Below are 21,776 nucleotides of genomic sequence, written 5' to 3' on the forward strand. Positions count from 1 at the left end.
AGGGGAGTTCTATATTGAGCCTTCTGAGGAATCTCCATACTGCTTGCCAGAGTGGCTGAACCAGTTTACATTCCCACCAACAATGAAGTAGGGTTCCCTTTTGGCCACATCCCCTCCAACAATTGTTATTATTAGTTTTCTTGATATATGACATTCTTGCTGGGGTGAGATGGAATCTCAATGTTGTTTTGATTTGCATTTCCTTTATGGCCAGTGATGTAGAGCATTTTTTCATATGTCTATTGGCCATTCTCATTTCCTCATCAGAGAAGTTTCTTTGTAAGTCTTTAGCCCACTTGATGAGGGGGCTGTTGGTTCTTTGCAGTTTTGTTTTTGAAGAAGGTAATTTTTTTAGTTCTGCATATATTTTAGAGATGAGGCCTTTGTCTGTTGAATGTCCGGTAAAGATTTTCCATTTGTAAGGAAATGGAAGGACTTGGAAAAAGTTATACTAAGTGAAGTGAGCCAGACCCAAAGAAACATGGACTCTATGGCCTCCCTTATTGGGAATAATTAGTACAGGTTTAGGCAAGCCATAGCAGAGCATCACAAGGCCCAATAGCTATACCCTTAGGAACACATAAGATGATGCTAAGTGAAATGAACTCCATGATATGGAAACAAGTGATATATCACAGTTATAACTACTTTCAACGTCCTATGTATATGTGTAGTTTCTATTATTGATGATGTTTTGTATCACCCTCCTATGTTTGTACCTACACTATCTCTGTAATCTTATCTGAGTATATTGGAAACCGTGGTTACTGGTATTGGAAGTAGGAAATTCAAAGGGAATACCAAATTAGAGAGACACAGGGTAAAAAAAGAGAAATAACTACAAAAGCAATACTTGCAAAACTGTTTGGTGTAAGTGAACTGAACAACTGGGCGGGGGGGAGGGAAAGGGGGGGAGGGAGGGGGGCATGAGGGACAAGGCAACAAACAGTACAAGAAATGTATCCAATGCCCAACGTATGATACTGTAACCTCTCTGTACGTCAGTTTGAAAATAAAAATTTGAGGAAAAAAAAAAAAAGGAAGTGATGTATAATGAGCTATATCCTAGTCCATCTTCATTTCTTTATAAATTCTAGTAATTATAATTGTCTGACGTGCTAGAATGTCAATTGCTTCCTTTATTAAATAATATTATATATAACAATAACAATAAACACAAAGGTAAAAATCCTGAGGCTCTGAGAACACAGGAAGAATTTCATGGCTATTGGCATATATGTCTTCCCTGAATGCCAGTTAGCATGCCTTTAACATGAGAAACTAGTTTTAGCAGTGGAAAATTTGCACAGGTCGTGCCATATTTTAGTCTAGACCGTTCAGTGTAAAATTCCCCCTTGTGAGCGAAAGAAGGTGGCAGTAGTCAATCAGTTCAATTACGTTCTGTATTTTAGATCCTTTACTAGTTCTGCTTTGTCTCCTGCTTGTTAAATATTTTAATATTATGTAGAACTTGGTCAACAGTATAAATTCTTAAGTGCTGTGAATTTATCCTAAATTGACAAACAAAAATTCCCTTGTTAATCGGGTGTGCTTGGATTAATCAAATTTAAACATGCATCTATGCATCTAAGTCATACTGGAGGAGAAAAAGAGAGAACCATATTTCTGGGTTTTTATTTACTTGCATGGATAATTTTTATTCCTCATTCTTTTCTTCTGATAAAGCTTCCTCTACCTTCCCCATAAGCAGTGTTCCTCTCCTGCATGAGCCTCATTCTGCAACTCTCCCATAAGCTTGGGCTGTTGCGCTTGGTGTTTGTTCCTATCTTGACCATCTTCATTCACTCATCCTTCTATCAAGATGTTCAAATGTATACTACCTCAGATACAGATCACCATTCTCCACCTCAGCATTCATTTTGTCCTGCCTTCTTTGGTTTTAATAGTTACTCACATATTAGCGTTGCGATCTTTAACTGTCTCCTTTAGGACTAATAAGTCATGTTGCCCTGTCAATACTATATCCCAGATGTGTTTCTACTCTATGCCTCTCAGCAAATGAGTGCTAACTGCCTGAATTCCTTTCTCACCTAGATTACTACAACTGTCTTTCCTTGGGGTAACCATGTTCTGCTGTCATCCATCAGAAAATCCACCCATGAGATCTGTAATATGCCCACTGCTTAAGGAAGGACTCATCCATGCCCATTCTGCTTTATTAGAAGCAAGTGAAACAAAGTCTCTGTTTCAGTGATTTCATATAGTATCGGCATTAATTAAGCTTAATAACTCCTCTGTTTAAAAATGCAATAGCAATTTATCATTGGGGGAAAATGTCTCCAGTTCTAGAAGCAAAGAATCTCAACCTCAACCTGACAGTCTAGATGATTCCAGGTGTGATTGCCCAAATAATTATTTTTATGTTCTCTTCAGTATCTTTGCAAAATTTCTTTGCAAAATTTTTACTGAATCTCTAAAATCTAACTTGAAATTTTCACTTTTGTGAAGTTTATCTTTTCTTCTTCCTCCTCCTCCTCCTCCTCCTTCTTCCTCCCTCCCACCCTCCCTCCCTCTTTCTCTTTCTCCTTTTTCTTTCTTTTTTCTTTTTTCTTTTGCCAGTCCAGGGGCTTGAACTCAGGGACTGAGCACTGTCCCTGGCTTCTTTTTGCTCAAGGCTAGCACTCTGCCACTTGAGCCACAGTGCCACTTCTGGCCATTTTCTATATATGTGGTGCTGGGGAATGGAACCCAGGGCTTCATGTATAAGAGGCAAGCACTCTTGCCACTAGGCCATATTCCCAGCCCCCCCTCCTTGTTTTTTTTTCTTGTTGTGCTAGTCCTGGGGATTGAATTCAGGGCCTGGGTGCTCTCACTTTTTGCTCAAGGCCAGCACTCTACCACTTGATCCACAGCTCACTTTGAATTTTTGGAGGTGGTTAACTGAAGATAAGCATCTCATGGACTTTCTGCCAGGGATGGCTTTGATCCATGATCATCAGATCTTAGACTCCTGCTTAGCTAGGATTATAGACATGAGCCATAGCTGCCTGGCTGTGAAGTTTTTCTTCACTATCCTAGCCTGACGTTGTTGATTCTTCCTGCATGGCTAGGTTTGTTCATGGCCCTTCCATTTCCCATACTCAGAGAATATTATAATTCTTTACTTGCATATTTGTCTCCCCTAGCAAGCTATGAGCTCTTTACATGCAGGAAAAAGGATGTGTCCTCTTTATGGCTGAGCCCCTCACAAACCTTCTGCCACAATAAAGCCTCAAAAGGATCTGGGTAATGACTGAGGCAAAAACAAAATTAAAGAATAAAGCAACAAAGAGGAAAGCAAGGAAAAAGAAAACAAAGTCAGCATCTGAGAAGCCTTGAGGGATGAAAGTGCTGGTAATAAAATAGTTAATGATCTTTGTTCTATATTCAGTAAATGCTAAGGATTAGGTGTCATTGTTAACTGACAGCTAAGAAGAAAGACATTGACGGTCCCTAACAGGGCTTGCATCAGTCTGGTGATTTATTTGCTTAGGTTGGCTTTTCCTAATAGGGAGTCTTTGCCTTCCTACAACCTTGACAACATGATGGAAAAGAAACTATACATACATCATTCCCTAGAAAATGAAAATCGTAACCCTCCTTTGAAGCTCATAGATTTAGAAATAAAAAAGAAGAAAGAAGAGGCAATAAAAAACAGAACAAAATGGCAATAAAAGTCTTGAAGGGTCAAGACAAGATTTTTACCAGGACACACATGATTTATGATAGATAAGGCATTTAGGGAGGGAGTCAAAAATATGGTTCTATGGCTGCTCCTGCAGCCTTGCTGCTGTAATGGATGGGAGGACCAGGAAGAATGACATTATTTATAGGAAAGGCCATTTCAATTGCTGCATAAACTTCAGGAAAATTCATGTGTAGGGATTTGACCAATGAGATGCTTGGAGTCTTTCTCTGCACATTACATCCATTTTGCTTTGTGTAGATGAGCAGACAAGCAGCTAAATAGTCATAGAAAGAACTTGTGTGGCTGTGACTTCAAGCATAGACCTCCTACTACATGTTGCCAGGTCTCATGATTGGAGAATGAAAGGCATTTTGTTTTAATTAATGATGTCTTATATCAACAAACAAAGGCACTTCATGCTTATTGACACTTTTCTCAAGGCCTATTACTTTTAATATACATATCAATGTTAATTGCACTTTCACTAACTGTGGATTTCTAAATAGCTATCATTTCCTGCACCTAACAAGTAAGTAACAGTAAACAAGTAAGTTTTGCTGTTTTCTCCATCTTGCATGTTACCACTAATAAAAGCAAATACTTTCTCAGTGGAAATGAAAATTCAATATTATTGGATGAAAACACAGAATTTATACTGTTTAATTAAAATCCTGGCATTTTTCTAAATGAAAAATATAGGATAATTGTCCTTTTGAAAAATACTACTCAATAAGTTTAAAAGACAAACTTCTGTGTTTGACCGATATTAATTGCTGTGCAGAGCAATTCACTTCATGCAATAAAAGCACATTGGAAGCTATCAACCTTTACTATTGTATAGATAGAACTTAAATCAGAAGTCACTAAAATATAGCAAGTAATTCAAATGAAGGCCTCAGAAGTAAAAGATCACAAAATGTAAACTTAATTTTAGTATATTTAGGGAGAATAATTCAAGAACAAACATCTTATGTATCAGATTTTAGATTGGTATTGGATAAATAACTTATAAAAATATATGCAATATTAGCTGAACTTGTGCCTATATAAAAAGAAGAGGTAAAAGATAAAGGGGAAACAGTAAGTAATAGAGGAAGTAATAGAGAAAGAATAGTTGGTTTACATAAGAAGAGATTTCAGCTTTCCTCTGGTTCTAGTATATAACTGAATATCACAATACTGCAGAAAAATAAAAATTACATCTATAAATAAAGTACCATTCAAATGTTTAAGTCCACATAAAACAATAATTTACATCTGACACACATATGGCAATGAGATATTGTCTCACTGCAAAACACCAGATTGTAGATTTCCTACCTCTATTTTTGGCAAAATGTAGCCAATTAGAAAAAATATATAATGGCAAGCAATTGCAAAAGAAATTACATAATCCATATTCTACATAAAAAACAATTCATTTTTGAAACAATAGCTCATCCTCAGATCTTTTGTAATATTTTAACTCAAAATTCATGTAAGTATCAGCTTTGGAAACTAGAATTAACACTTGACATAGAAAAAGAAAATACATTGATTGAAATGTTTTTATGTTGATGACATTTAATAACTTTATCCTCAGAGTTGTGAAAATATTGTTGAATTTTTATACCTGTAATCATAGAAGCATAGGTGATATTGCTGTGTCTATAATAAGATATTAGCAGCATCTCTTTCTAATCTCACCTCTCTCTCTCTCTCTCTCTGTGTGTGTGTGTGTGTGTGTGTGTGTGTGTGTGTGTGTGTGTGTGTGTGTGTTGGTTCTGGGACTTCATTCAACTCAGAGCCTGGGTGCTGTCCCTTACGATTTTTTTTATCCAAGGCTGGTACTCTCCCACTTGAGCCACACCTCCACTTCTGGCTTTTTGCTGGTAATTGGAGAAGAGAGTCTCATAGACTTCTATTCAGGATGGCTTTGAACAATGAGGCTTTATATTCATCAAATCATATAAAGTTACTTAAATAAAGCTATTATTAGCAATAATACGAAAGCAAGTCCATTGCCTACTTATATGGTGAAATTAAAACAACAGCTTGATTCTGTTGAAAGCTATTATAGCTTCTGAAATGACCATAAGTAAACTCTACACAAAGCATAAATATTCTCACCATATGGCTCACATTGGTTCTCTTATATATAAACATACACAGGCTCTTGGGATCATGTGTATGTGAATGTAGGAACAGATGCAGGTTGTTATATTCATCAGTCTTTGGAGGGGAATGGATGTGGGCTAGTCTCACCGTTTTGGCTCTTCATGACATAATTTTGTATAATGGACTCATTTCTTCAACAGCAAACAAGAGTATGGCTTAATTTAAGAGTGCCATTCAGGAAATAAATATCAATCACTTTAGGTTGCATAAACGCCAGACTATTTTAGCAGTGACTCCAGCAGCAACCCAGAATCTTATCTCCAAGACAGGTGCTCACGTGTTCATGTACAAACATTCACCTCTGGAATCAGGATGAATGCTGAAAATGTAAACTCTCCCTGTGGGGAAGTTCACTGTACAGGAATTTGTTAGGCAACCTAATTTGCAATTTCTACTTCACTCAACCAAAATGTTATGTGATTACACTGTGCAGTATATCACCTCACTGTAAATTTATTTGCATTACAGCAAATAAATTATGCTGTCAGGTAATGTGTATTGACAACCATTCAAAACATGGTTTGCTAAAAGTTATCTTGGGCCCTAGGAAAATGAGTTTTAGTTCTGAGTTCAGCTACTGCCAAATTAAAGATAAATAGAGCCTCTAAAAGTGTTTTGAAATCATTTTATGTGATTTAGCATTCTCTACAATACTCAAGTAGTGATGTGAATTTTATTTCTGTTTATTTTTAATCTACTGGACAAGTGAAATAATGAAATTAATAACACCCTGTATTTCAACTACTACATAATTAATCTTCAATTTTGTTTCTGAGTCAAGAAGATAATCCACAAAATTATACCTAGCATCATCTACTCACTCCAACTCTCCAACTCTAGCTTTAGATAATTACAATAAAAAGTCCAGGTATTAAGGGAAATGACCCCTGCTAGCTGTAATAAATTTAGACTTCCATATATTTTCACGTAAGGGACATTACCAGATATTTAGAAAAAATTAGAACACCAAGAAAAGCTATTATTGGTCACTCAATTAACTAAAGATAACTAGAAAGATACAAATAAATATTTTAAAATTATAATATTGTTAATTATTTTACAATCACATCCATGAAGAATGCAATTCAGTACTGCTTTTGTTATACTTCAATTTCTATAGTTTCAGACAATGAGTAATCATTCCAAAATAGAACTCTGAAGATGTTAATGTACAGTAGCACATTCTTTGAGAAAACTAGTAAAACTTCTAAAATATGGATATTTACTCTGTAGAAAGTATATTCTTATTTAGATTGATATAAAAGAAAACATTCCTAATTATGAATTAAAGAGTACAATGAAAACATATACTTAAAAATCTATGTATGAATATCAAGATTCCAGAAGCAAAAGAAATCTGTCTATGCAGATTATAAAATTAAAAAGCTAAGGGAGTTGTGGCGGCACTTAGCTTTGAATCACTTAATCAAGACCACATACACAAGCATTAAACTATCCAAAAAGGAATCTTACAATGAAATCAAATCTTATAAGGAAATCAAATCCTGAAATATCTTTATAAAGAACATCGAAGAAAGGCATTTTCAAAAAATTAAAAGAACTCTGGAACCTGCTTTACTTTCTACATAATCACTTTAGATCACTCTTGAGTTTCTTTCTGATTCCTAACAGACACATAAAACCTCAACAGCGTAAAAAAAGAAAAAGAATCAAAGCCACTGTAGAAAGTAGAAAATGCTTTAGATTATATTTATGACTGACATTTGTGGATGTCACAGAGAGTAAAGTACAACAAGAGACTGAAACAACACATGTGGTTCATGCATCCATGTCTTTACACTCGAAACCCCTATCATTTCCATATATCTTTATCAGAAAGGTCCCAACATTTCTACCAAGAAGGAGAAAATTGGAATGGTTTTACCTTTCATATTTTCTAGAAGGAAGTTAAACCTTCCACCGGTTCAGCTTCCCACGTGCACTCTTCCTTTCTCATACGTGTCTGTGGAGCACCAGAGGCCTGGCTGGAGCCTACAGACCTCTAGAGCAAGCTCATCCCACTTCCCAACTTGGGACTTCGTGCCTTCACAGTCATCTCCTTTTATCAGACGGTGTGAGACCAGTGACCACACTTAATACTCCTCTAACTAACCCTTAACAAATGTTTAGAAAGCTAGTCTTGACAAAAACTGATTACTGGGATAAAAATCACACCCTCTTGTCCCCACACAGCAAAGGGCCCAACAATGAGAAGATTAAAAGACAAGCTTTGAAGTGGTTTACTGTCCCAGTGGTCTTTCAAGTCAGCAGGCAACAAGTTCTTTTTTCTTCCCCTCATTAACCTTTCAACATCTTTTTGTTTAAATGGATTGGAGTCTTCTGACATCAGATGTCACCTACAAGGAATTTGTTTGAGCAAAATGTCTTTGAAAAATAGGTTATATAAAATAGATTAGAATTTGCCACTTCACTAACCAATGATTGGCACAGGTTGCGAATGTTAATGAAACAATACTAAGTTTTAGGTTACTTATTATCAATTACAATTTAATCTATGTGTTCTTCAACAAAATGCAAGTGTTGCTATTTTTTGTGTGTGTGCAAAAATAGTTGTTACAAGTAAGTTTTACCTACTTGTCTTGGAAATACCAAGGAGTTTTACTAATAAAGAGCCTTTTGAATTTAAATTTCTCCTTTATGAAGGAAGCAAATGTGAAGTGGGGTATATTTGGTAAATACGGTTAGAAAATGTTAGCTCAATATTAAAAAGAAAACTAGACCAAGGAGCCTTATTATAATTAATCAAACAAAATCAAAATATAAGAAACAAAGGTCCCATGGCTTTTCAATTTACAGTCAGCTAACTTCTATATGAATGTTTTACCATATGCAAGTACCATTTCTCCAGCAATTTCTACCACTGATGGTTGGTAGATTTTATACTGAATTAGCTTCTCCCTGGGCTTCTCCCAGGTTAGCTGCTTTGTTATGAGTGCAACATTGGCCCTTTGTGTGTCTTGTTGCATTATATCCCCTCTTGTCAGCTGCAATACCCGAAGAGCACCAGCAAAACCTGCTGCTCTTTCCCCAGAGTGTTCCTTCTTGGTCATCAGTTCTTGTCTGTTGGTGTTGGTACTAGTTAGTACAGTCACAGGACCTTTCCAGTCTAATCCTCAAGCAAGCAAAGAGAACCATACATATTTCACAAGTAGCCCTGGTGATTCAATTGATGCTAATAGTCAATCAGAATTCAAATCTACAAAACACTACCGAAATTCTCTCCTCCTCAAACCTCATATAAATCCTTTTCATCACATATGGACATTCTGTCTTTGGATGTTGAACCTTACTTACCAAATTCATCTTTATATACATACCTTAGCCCTCCTCCTTAATTCTAACTTAATTCTCCTTAATTCGCCACCTCTCTCCTTTAGTACCTTTCTTCCTCAGAGCAATCTGTGCACATTTGCTTGCTAAGTATGTAAATGCAGGGCAGAGACATTTGAATAACCTCAATGTCACAGATAGAGTAGCACGTTCTTCCTAATGCCTTTAGATGGCTGCCCACTGCAGTGACCACATACTTGCTGAGTTATGTTTTGTTTCACAGTTAGGTTTTCACTCTGCTGTGAGAAAAACATTCTTCATTTTCTGTTTAGTTCTTGATAGATATTCATTTTGCTATAGAACTCAACCAAATTTCTGTTAGTTGGCTAGTCCCACACTGATGCCAGGGTTTTCAGTTCTCTACAGTTACAATCCAGGTATCTGTGAATGATTCTTACCAAGTTTCCTGGATCCCTTGGCCATGTGCACTCTGTTCCTTGATAGACTCACTAAGGTGGTGAGCTGCTATGCTAGGCCTGCCCCCTGGTCCTTGTGTGACTTTAATAGTGCCAGGAATTATGCCTGCTCTTTCTGTCTTCACCTCCCTGATATGTTCTAACTGCTAGGGACTGCCAGACATCCAGCTTCAACCCTAACGTGGATAACTATATCATATTTGCCTTTTCAGTAACATAGCACAAACTCACTCATGCAGAGGTAAAATATTAATCACACTGCTTAAAATTCTTTGAGTTAAGTCTTCCCTGTTTAAGGATCCTTTAACTTTTTGGGAACTCTAACTGGTTTCTTTAATCACATCATTCAGTATAAAAGTAGGATACAGAAGAACTCTAAAGATTATTGCATGCTTCTCCTATCACAAATCAGATCTAGAAAACAAGTAAGTTTAGTGAACTTTCCAAGGTCCTGTAGCAGGTTAGCAGTAGAGCTGGGAATTAGATCTCCTAATTTAATTACCAGGAGGGCTGAATGATAAACATAGAGTTGATTGACAGAACTGTAGGATGTGTGTTTGTGTGTGTGTGTGTGGTGTGTGTGTGTGTGTGTGTGAGAGAGAGAGAGAGAGAGAGAGAGAGAGAGAGAGAGAGAGAGAAACAGGAGGAAGGAAGAAAGGAAGGAAGGAAGGAAGATACCAAGCTACTATTTTCGTATTTTTGCTGGGGCTAATAGAATTTGCACTCAGTTTCATGCTTGCTAGGTTATCCTCAAGCATTTTTTGCTTTAGGTGAGTTTTCCGGTAGGGTTTCAGGTTTTTGCCTGGAGCCAGCCTCAGACCATGGTCCTCCTACTGATGGCCTCTTTCAAGGCTAGAGTAAGCGATGCCTCTTTGAGATGGGGTCTCGTTCCCTCCACCCCGCTGATCTGGTAATGTGAGCTTTCAGGTATCTATTTCCTGAATATCTGGGATTATAGGTATAAGCCAATGCTTCTGGAAAATACCTACTATTGATTAGGCATTTTAATGTCATGCCATTCGAATCTCACAAGAACGATATAAAGTGAGGAAGCTGGGAGTCAACAAAGAAATGTGTCTACTATTTAGCAAGCAGACACAGATTTGCAACCCAGATCTGCATAGCTGCGCAGCAGATGCTTGTCTATTGCTAGCTCAGTGAAATAAAATCTAGTAGTAAGATTTCTCCAGTTAAATCTGAATTATAGATACAATTCCTGGAGCAGTCTCTTTCTATTCTTAATCTGCCCATCACATTTCTAAAATTAAAATATTCCTTAGGGCACTTCCCTTTACTAAGACATGAATATAACTCAGGAATACAAAAGCCCAACAAACATACAACACACATAGCCTCATCAGATGAGCCACTGACTTTACTTATCATTCTTCAGGAATGACACTCATTTTTATTTTAGCCATTGAACTGTCACTAATTTGTTTGAAGCATTAATTAATTGATTTTCTATTTCTTTCATAAGCATATAAAATCCAGTAGAGCAGGAATCAAAGGTAGTGAATGAGCTGGTGCCTAATGTCAGTTTCTGTTGTACCACCTGCATCTCAAACCACAGGCTACTGCCTCCAGTGGAAAATGTGAATCCCAGTGACAAGCGACCCAGGATGCTCAGCACATCAAGGTCTATGGGGCTTTTTTTCTCAGCAAATACAAGTCTTGTGGTACAAAAACAGACAAGGATTCCAAAAGAATTGGTGTGTGTGTGTGTGTGTGTGTGTGTGTGTGTGTGTGTGTGTGTATACACTAAGATTAGGCTTGAACTCAGGCCTCATGTTCTCTTATTTGTTCAGGTTGATGCTTTATCACTTGAACCACACCACCACTTCTGGCTTTTTGCTGGTGATTGGAGATATGAATCTCATGGACTTCACTATCTGGGCTGGCTTTGACCTTCTATCCTCAAATCTCAGCCTTTTAAGTAGCTAGGATTACAAGTATAAGCCAATTGTACCTGACCTGAAGCATAGTTCTTGGAAATTATCATCTGTCTATAAAAGAATGTAAATTTGAGAATATTTCCTAGAGATTAGCTTAAATCATGTGAAAAATACTGGGACAATTTATTCTTCCTCTACTATGATTTCATTTATTTTTCTTTTAGTGCCATAAATAGCATGATAAAGTTATTTTTATAAAATAATTAAAATAATTTAAAAGCCACTGTCCCAACAAGCCATTTACTTATTCATGTTCTTTCTGTTTTTGATTAGTTACTAGCATAAATACAAGTTAATGTCATTTTCAAGTAGCCTCTACAAAAGTAAATCTTATATTTTAAACTATTAACTTTATTTGCCCAACTTATAGACATTATTAAGAGGATAGAAATAATGGTTGCACTGGACATTCATATTTTATCTTATTATCAGAACTACTTGTTAATTTCCTTAATTTAGCCTATAATGTAACACTTTGCTAGGTAGATGCCATTTGTATTTGCATAAACAACAGTTGGTCATATAAATATAATTGTTATAAATCTCTAGTACATATCATAGTAGACAACGTGTTGTTTGGAAATGAACTGTAGCTACAATTGCATATGGCTCATGCTTGGTGAGAAATGACTGCTGTCTCAGTTTTTCATCCCCCATTTTCACCTAGCTCCTCAATGCCTTCGTAGTTGTGACATCTTCAATCATACAGCTTGGACCAAGGAGGAAATTTCAAGGTTGTAGAGAAAACAGGCACAATGTGAGAGAAATGAACAGGGAAAGCAGTTGAAAAGCACTGTTTTTATTAACCTCTTGAGGGATATAAGTAGGAAGGCTTTGCTGCACAGTGATAAATACTTTAGACTTTTCCAATGAAGAAGTGGGCTATGCGGGCTGGGGTTATGGCCTAGTGGCAAGAGTGCTTGCCTCGTATACATGAGGCTCTGGGTTCAATTCCCCAGCACCATATATACAGAAAACGGCCAGAAGTGGAGCTGTGGCTCAAGTGGCAGAGTGCTAGCTTTGAGCAAAAAAGAAGCCAGGGACAGTGCTCAGGCCCTGAGTCCAAGGCCCAGGACTGGCCAAAAAAAAAAAAAAAAAGAAGTGGGCTATGCAATATCAGAAATAATAAGACTACATGCCATTTTCACAGTAAGATGCTACAAAGGGAGAGGCTATAGGGTGATTTTAATGTGTAGAGTCTAATGCCGCTTGAAGATTAGCTGGCAACATTATCTGAGTTTGAATGGACTTTCACTTATTAATAAACACTATTTTAGGTCTTTTTAATTTTTAAAAATTTTATTGTAAAGGAGATTTTATAGAGGGATACAGTCCATAAGTAAGGTAATGAGTACATTTCTCTTTTGAACAGTGTGGCCCCCCTCACAGCAGAGGATCACAAGAACCCAATAGCTATGCCCTTATGAATGCATAAGATGATGCTAAGTGAAATGAACTCCATGTTATGGAAGCGGCTGTTGTATCACTCTTGTAATTACTTTCAACATGCCATGTGAAACCGTAGCTTCTATTGTTGATGGTCCTCTTGTATCCGCTTTCAAATAATTTTTCTTCTCTTTTTTTTTTTTTAAATTTCTTCAGTATACTGGGTTTGAATTTAGGTCATTGCTCTTGCTAAGCAGGGCTTCTACCACTTGTCCTCAGCCCTGATTGTATTACTTATTTTTAAGATAGGGTTGTGTATTTTTGCCTATAGTTGGTCTCAGGTTGCAATTCTCAACTAAGTTGACTTTTCATAATGTAGTTACCAGCTTCTGGGATTGCAAGTTCTGAATGTTTTCTTGTTTTCATGATTATAAATCACACGTGTGTGTGTGTGTGTGTGTGTGTGTGTGTGTGTGTGTGTATGTGTGTGTGTGTGTGAATTCCAGAGCTTGAACTCAGGAACCTGGATAGCTCTTTTAAGTAGAACCACAAGTGCATCATGCCTCAAGCTTCCTATGGTGTATCAAGTAGGGCGTTAATCATGAGGCCCTGCCTGAAGGCTGCTGGTCAGGTCACTGTGTTGTGTGTCACATGTGTCCCTTAGCCTTCAGTGAAATTTAATGCTAATATTTGCATGTATTATTATCTTTTCTATTGTGCCATATTTTCAAATGGTTATATTTGGGGGAATGGGTGATTTCAATTGTGAAAATTTAAGCCTTTGTATTTTTATTAAGCAATTCTATAAAACCCATTCTTTTGGGAAGCTAGGAGAATGCAAGTGGTCAAACTTACAACAGCTCAGGTAACAGCAACACAAGCTGAATATCCTGAAATAGAAATGTGTGAAGTGCTGTCTCCTGAAATGGGACTCTTGCAGATCACAAGCAAAATCGACTTCAGTCATGTAGAGACAAGAATGGATGGCTCAGCTCATTCTGAACATTCTGAACACTCCTTGGCTTGTTACACTCTTGCTTATTTTTTTCTGGCCTACGTCCCTAGGCAAGCTGCAGGGACGGAGCTCCTGGGATGAAGCACTCTGGCCTTTGTTAACCTGTCAATCTTCCCTACTTGGCCACTGTCCTGGTACGTAGATGATTCCAAGGATTTGTCAAATGAAGGAAGTGATTTATGGCTGAAGATACATACTCCATTGGAAAGGAAATAGGAAGGAAAGCACAGAAGGGACTTAACATTTTTTTCAGGTATCCATAATGTGGCAGTGGTTAGATATCTTTTTTAGTCTTAGTTATTCTTATTCTTATAGAATTTAGAATTTGAGTTATTCACTTGAAATCGACACCACTAATAACAGTACAACCAGAATTTGAAATATATTTTCACTTGGGAGTCTGTATTACAAACCCATTAATCTACTAGTCAGTGGTAGGGTATGTGTTGGGGCAAACTACAATCACGAACCTTTTTGTGCACAACACTGATGGTATTCATGGGATATTTTGAAGTCCAGAAAATCAGCAACTTCCCAATCATAGAAGAAAAATCAAACATTAATTACTTATTCCTTTACTTATAGTTTAATTTGAATGGGTTCCTTTTGGTTGGTATATAATATCATAAGGCTTAGAGTAATTTCTGTATTAATATGTTCAATGATTCTGTCTCTAATATAAAATATGAAAGTTATAAAATTCAAGTGCACTTGCTAGAGATGAAAAGTTTTGTCAAGTTCAAGGTCAGTAATATCTAATCAAAATACAGCCTGTTAGATAAACAAACATTCATTCAACCTGTCTCAAGTATGAGAATAAATAATTCATAAATATTTTCACAATTCTTGTCTTAGATACACTAGTAACTTGAGCTGAATATGTTGTACACACCAGACTTAGGTTAAATGTCTAGTTTAATGGGTAAATAAACATTACATATATTGGCTCCAGTCATTATTTTTTAATGACAACCATTTCTTCTTGTCTTTAGCTTAGTAAAGCCACCCCCATGAAGAGTCATTGAGGGAGGACCACCCTGGATATCACATGTGGCTATTGATGTAAGGAAGGGCCAATGCACCATCTCTGCCTTGGTCCTCAGAAAGGCAATAACACAGGAATAACACGGGAGCTTCGAGGTCTCTCTGTTACATCGGCCTTTTCCAAGGCCTTGGATGAGCTCCATCAATACCTCACATGGTCACATATTTTAGCCAGAGTCTATTAAATGTCTTGTTCACCTTTCAGTTTACCTAACACTACATTTTTCCCTTGGCACAGGAAAGTCAATAGGGGATTGGCATTTTGTTCTCCAGGTAAAGAGGAAACTGAGCTGTAAACACATTTAGCTTAAGCTTAGTGAATTAAGGAAAGACTGGACTGTTTTTGTATTCTTTTTGTAGAAATTGCTATTGCAAAACAATTGTCAAATAAAGAGACAACCGAAGAAGAGTACACAACCCAATTAAGGAAAATAAATATGCATGGTACTTTGTAGATAACAATCATTTGCATGCTCTGGATGTTTTGTCTTGTTGGCATTTTCTAACATTCATAAATTTAAAGTTTGTTACAGAATTCTTTTGAATTTTTAGCTGACTTTTATTCATAATTTTATACTTTCTCCTTATACTTCTACTAGGCATTGTTATAGTAAGATGCTAAGAGATATAGAAATCTATCCTCACAAACAAAACACCAACAATCTCTAAGCACTCACATGTTTGTGTCATCAGCAAACAGGTGTGCAAATAGAGAAATGTAATGCAAAATTTAATGCCAGAACAGTAGACCCATAATTATTAAGACAATATAAAAGCTACCATACACAGCTACATACTCAAACAAGAATCTTCATCAACACGTGATGAGAGGTTAACAAAGTCTGCTGAGTTTGCATTTCTACTTAGAAAGTACAATTCATAATTTAGGTCAGTCTACTCTATAGCAATACCTAATGGATGAGTTCTATGACTTTATCCTTTCTCTCAAGAATATATATCCTTTAGGTCTCTTAGAATTCTCTTACCTATGGAATATAACATGAAACATCCATAGGAGTAAAAACCCCAGTTCTGTGAATGATTTGTGCACATTCCTTAGAAGTGATGAGAAAATCAATACCCTTTCTCCCAGCTAGGAATTGCCCAATAAATCTTTATTCAAAATATAAGGCAAATGGAAATAACAGGCCTAATCTCATATTTATTTGATAATTATCCTTTTCTTTCAACATTAACCTGTCTGGCAGAAAAAAATACAATTGTACCATTAAGAAAAAGTATTCAGTACAAGGAAATGTAAGATAAACTTGTGAAGCAATAAATAAAGCAGAGAACATTGCCATTTTTGCAACAATGGAGGTATGTTTCCTCGTTAAGTTGCTTTCCTGATAGGTCTGAAAAATATTGCCTGTGTACTTACCTAACATCAATGGAAGGAACATAAAAACACTTTAAATAATTAAAAATTATGTATGAATTAATTATGTAGTAATTAAGTGGATCTCTGTGTGTGTCTGTGTGTATGTGTATACACGTGTCAATACTGGGGCTTAAAATCAAGGTCTGGTACTTTACTTTGGCTGTTTTGATCAAGGCTTGTGCTCTACACTTGAGCCACAGCTACACTTCTGGCTTTTTATTACAGGTAAGTGTCTCATGGACTTTTTTTCATGGGCTGGCTTTGAACTGTGATCTTAAGACCTCAGCCTTTTGAGTAGCTAAGGTTACAGGAATGAGCCACCATCACACATCAAAAGTGGTGTTCTCAGAACACTAATAAGAGCTATAGAAATCTATTCTCACAAACAAAACACCAACAATCTCTAAGCACTCACATGTTTGTGTCATCAGCACACAGGTGTGCTAATAGAAAAATGTAATGCAAAATGTAATGCTGGAGTGGTAGACCCATAATTATTGAGACAATATAAAAGCTACCATACACAGCTAGATACTCAAACAAGAATCTTCATAAACACGTGATGAGAGGTTAACAAAGTCTGCTGAGTTTGCATTTCTACTTAGAAAGTACAATTCATAATTTAGGTCAGTCTACTTTATAGCAATACCTAATGGATGAGTTCTACGACTTGCATTTCATCTGTGAAAGAAAATACAGATGGATCACAGGAAGAAAGCATTTGCTACCTAGGCAGGAAATGGTTTCCTATTTCTAGACAATTGGCTAACAGCATTTAAGATTAGAGACAGAACAAAAAGATAAAGTATGTACAATATGGTTGATGACACCGAGCATAGGCTAAGTGCACTTGGACTGCTCTCTACTGCTCTCCTGTACTACTGACTTAGGGATAAGAACAGCTAACATTTACTAAGTACTTAACGTGTGTCAGTATTTTCCTAAGAGTTGTACCTGCTCTGGTTTGATCCACACAGCATAGAAGGGTGCTAGCATTTTCATCCCCATTTTTGTAGATGATGAAATTAAGGCACAGCAATGTGGAAACGTGAGTCAATGATATAAAGGCACAGAACTGGCAGAGTAAAGATTCCAGGCCAGCCAGAAGAATACATGAAGAGCCCAGCTGTTCACCTGTAATCTGTCTGTACTGAGCTGACCTCCGGGCCTATTCTGAAGAACTCTAATCACAAACAGTTTATTGCAGATCCGTAATAGAATTTTCCTGTCTCTCTGATTTATGCCTCAACTTCAGAAATAGTTTTCACAAATCCAATGTAACTGGTGCCTTTAACAAGATGCCTCTATTAAGCTACGAAAGTAAAGGTAAATTTATAAAAAAAAAAAACCACAAAGGTTTTTGTTTTCTCCAAGATGGTGTAAAAACTCCTTATTCTTGTTATTTAAGTAGACATCAGATCTGTGAGCTTCTTAGCTTCCTCATGTTTTCAAGCTCTTTACCCCAGAACAGGGCCATAGTAATACAGTTACTTCAATAATGGAAGCATCTTACTGTAACAATGCCTAGGAGTTAGACCTACAGCAATCCTGGTATCAGGCCAAGAGCTGTATGTGGGAAGGAAGGGAAATATAAAATGGAATATATGGTTGCTGCTGCTCTTTGTCCTTCAAAGCAACTCCAGTGTACTTTATTTTGTAGGGGGGAGGGGATTAGAAGTGTCTCCAAGATGCTCAGACTCAGTATCACGGGCTGCCAATGCACTGTCAGTCTACTTTATTTCTGGGTGGGCTACTTGTCAGGTCAGAAAAGAATATAACAGGTACTTTCTGAGCAGTGTGATCAAATGATCTATTATTTGTGGAAAAGCAGTACTGATATACTGGAGAAATGGATCATTTGTTTGGGTTAATCATTACCCAAACACCATAGGTACTAGTTGGTATCAAAATGAAGACGTTTATCGTCATACCTTTATTTAGAAAAGGTACTGCGCAATGCTTAGAAGATGAAGGGAAATAAGAAGTTGTCTCTATTAAAGTGATAGGATCATGACTGATTTCAAAACACTTCAGAATCGATTCAGATTTGTAGAGATATTGTGAAATTAGTAGTTCTCCACCTACAACTTGTCTCTCTTATTATATGAGCATTGTAGTAAGATGGCATACTGGTTGTAAATAATGTCATACAAACTCATTAAAGTCCATACTTATCAGATTTCTTTAATTTTTGCCTAATTCTCTTTTAGGATCCTGCTGGGGACACCTCATATCTCCTTTGGCCCCTTGGCCAGTGACAGGTTCTCAGACTTTCCTTGTTTCTGATGACATTTTGAAGTGTGCTTAGTCAGGTATCTTGTAGAATGTCTCTCAGGGAAGACTTGTCTAATCCTCGTCTCACCTTTAGACTGGAATTGCAGGTGGGGGAGAAGGCCACAGAAGGAAGTGCCCTTCTTGTCAGGTCACGTTGAGTCTCTTCCAAAGGAACCTTCACTAGGTATGTTAATTTGACCCCCTTACTGAGGTGAGGTTTCTTCCTTCTAGATTCATTTGAACTTCTGGGATGAAAGTTATTACTTACAGCCACATTATTGTCACCTACTTGCAAGCATGGTTTCTACACTAGTTGATAGGAATTCTTGTTTATACAATTGTTTATTTCTAACTGTGATCACTTATTGGTATTGGTTTATAATTAAGAGAATAAAAAATGCTTTTTTGTTCAGATTATTACACTTTTCTCTATTAGGAGCTGGTTCAGCTGTCTCTTTGATCTTTTATTTTGTGGAACTAGGATTTGAGCTTAGGACCTCATGCTTTCTTCATAGGCACTCTATGACATGAACCATACCCTAGCCCTGTTTGCTTTAGTTATTTTCCAGGTAGGATCTGGAGTTTTTACCCAAAGCCGCTCTCAGATCTCAGTCTTTTTACCTATGTTTCTCACATTGATGACTCAAGCTAGCTTATTGATTGAAGTGAGGTCTCACTAACTTTTTCCTGGCTGATCTCAAACCATGACTTCCTTCTCTCTGTCTTCCAGTCTTCCCAGTCTTCACTTTTTCTTTTTTATAATAGCACTGCCTACTATTCCACAATGTACTAATACTACAACATACTCCAGGCTCGCCTCAGTAATCTTCCTGTCCCAAACCTAGAATCTGTCATTTCTTCTAGAAGCCCTGGTTATTTCACTGGAGGAATGCTACAAGAATCAAAGAAGTGTATCCTGGCTGTGGCTCACTTAAAAAGACTCTATTTTTTTAAATTGTTCTTTTGAGTGTTTATGCCATTTCAACTTTACATACTTCACCTTTCTCTTCTATAATTTATTCCTTTTCCTCCTTCTTTAACATCCTAGTTGTATTGCACCATCAAATGATCAATGGTTTATTTCTTTCCCATAGTTAACAGAGGAAGTGTAGTTGCTCCTATGGCTCAGGTTTTCCAATGGCAAGGATATTAAGATGTTTTTAAAATCACAACAGAAAAACACAACTTCATCACCATTTCCATGCCCATGCCAACCTGCACAAGTCAAATATGACTTCTGGAGAGAGGCCATCTACTGCTCTATATCATTCTCTCTCTGTCTCTGTCAGTCTCAAAGTCTCTGTGTACATGTCTGTGTGTTTGTGTGTGTGTGTGTGTAAAGCATCTAAATATAGGGCTTTTAAATCATTTATGTCATTATTGCCCACTAATAACAATGTGAATTAAGTGTTGTGTATATAAATAGGATTCTAAAAATGAATGGGAGATGAAACTTCTAGGCAGGATTCTATTTCTATTTTTTTCCTCTCAAAAATAGAACTGACTAATTTTTGAGCAAGCTAAATGATCTCTGCTATTCTGAGGAAAAGAGGATGTCCCAGAAAAAAAATAAAAAGGAAAAAACAAAGTCCTAAATTTGATTTCCACAATCACTGCAGTTCTGTCATCATCCATGACACAGAGGTCGGGTTCACACGTGGACATGTTAAGGAAGGAGCACACAACATGTAAGTAGCCTGGCAGTTGACATTTGAGAAGGAAAACAGTGCCCTTCAATCAGCATTAGTATTTTTACATGAAAAAAGAAACATTTCTAAGTGTCAGGTGCTTTATATAAACATAAACAACTCCATTTAGTCTTCCTGGATCTAGTGCTTTAGATTCCTCTTGAAAAAATAAAGCCAAATGATCTGTTCAAATGATTATGAGTAGTATGAAGAGAGTCCAGATTTAAAGATACTTTTTCCTACTGAAATCTCTCCAAAGACAAAGTGGCATTAATATGCTGTGCACATTAGGATCCTATTGGGAATGGGACAATGGAAATTACTCCATGATCCTGGCAATCGTAAAGGGGCCTCATGATGCAGACAGCTGTGAAGATGCACCCTTTCCTACCCCCTACAGTAGGGGACCAAAGGAAAGACACTCCTCCCTCTACCTGATGCCTCAGTTAGGTTCTTAGGGCAGGCTCTATCCGAAGGCATGAGTAGCAAATGCATGCGAGTGGTCCTCAAACATCTCCTGCCCTCCCAGAGCAGAGAGCAGAATGACCATGAAGCAATTCAGGAAAGGCAAACAGAAGAGCTCAGCCCATGCTGAAGGTTTCCCGTTCATTTGAGCATAGAAACAATATGTGAACTTGCTAATCACCTATTCTCTTGGAAATAGACTAGAAAAGCAGCAGCAAAAGGTCTTTGCACTGAATCTTTCTAGATGTGTAAGAATCAAAGATGAGTTTGTTCATGTGGAAAATAACATCATGTGCAAAACTGACAAACTCAGGTAGAGCTCTGGCTCCTTGACATAGTAAGTCAAGGCAATGCTTGTAGCACTTAAAGTGTGTGTGTGTGTGTGTGGTTGTGTGTGTGTGGTTGTACTCATGTATGTATTTCCAAATCAATAGTCTCAGATGAGGAAATACTTTTGGAGAGGAGTACACTATTTTGATTTCTGAAGAATCACTTGTGGCCCTGAGCTGAGGAAGTAGATAGGTTTATACAAATGATTTAACTGCTTTGTGCCACACTTGCTTTTTCTAATTCATCCACAAAACTATACACTTAATGTTATGTGCACATTTATTAAATCAATACTAAATATAAATAATGCCTAATGAACTAGTAAGTAAGGCAAGGAAGGGTTCACAGTAATCACCACAGACACCAGGAGTGAGGAAAGATATTCCATTAAAAAATACAAAGCACGGTGCAAAATACTCTTTCCAACAAATAATCCATTACAACTGATTTTCATTGTTTTTCTTTTGACCACTCTATGGTCCAATATAATTTGTCTAACATCTTTAGAAATGTGAATGTAAAAATTCATGGACTAAAATGGAAGGACCTGGAAAAAGTTATACTAAATGAAGTGAGCCAGACCCAAAGAAATATGGACTCTATGGTCTCCCTTATAGGGAATAATT

General features: G+C 36.9%; 1 protein-coding gene and 2 long non-coding RNA genes across 6 annotated transcripts in view; 2 read left to right on the forward strand and 1 right to left on the reverse strand.

Annotated features, from left to right (window-relative positions):
- Arhgap24 (Rho GTPase activating protein 24) overlaps nt 1-21,776 on the reverse strand; it is a 339,907-nt gene that overhangs the window by 82,287 nt on the left and 235,844 nt on the right. The window lies entirely within an intron of this gene.
- Nucleotides 1-21,776, forward strand: part of LOC125364714 — a 75,339-nt gene that overhangs the window by 24,601 nt on the left and 28,962 nt on the right. The window lies entirely within an intron of this gene.
- On the forward strand, nt 4,225-21,432 carry LOC125364715. The gene is made up of 3 exons (XR_007213560.1): nt 4,225-4,235; nt 5,316-5,320; nt 20,918-21,432. It is a non-coding gene; the product is annotated as an uncharacterized LOC125364715 (long non-coding RNA).

This window comes from Perognathus longimembris, chromosome 16, assembly GCF_023159225.1.
Source record: "Perognathus longimembris pacificus isolate PPM17 chromosome 16, ASM2315922v1, whole genome shotgun sequence".
In the NCBI taxonomy this organism is placed as follows: Eukaryota; Metazoa; Chordata; class Mammalia; order Rodentia; family Heteromyidae; genus Perognathus; species Perognathus longimembris.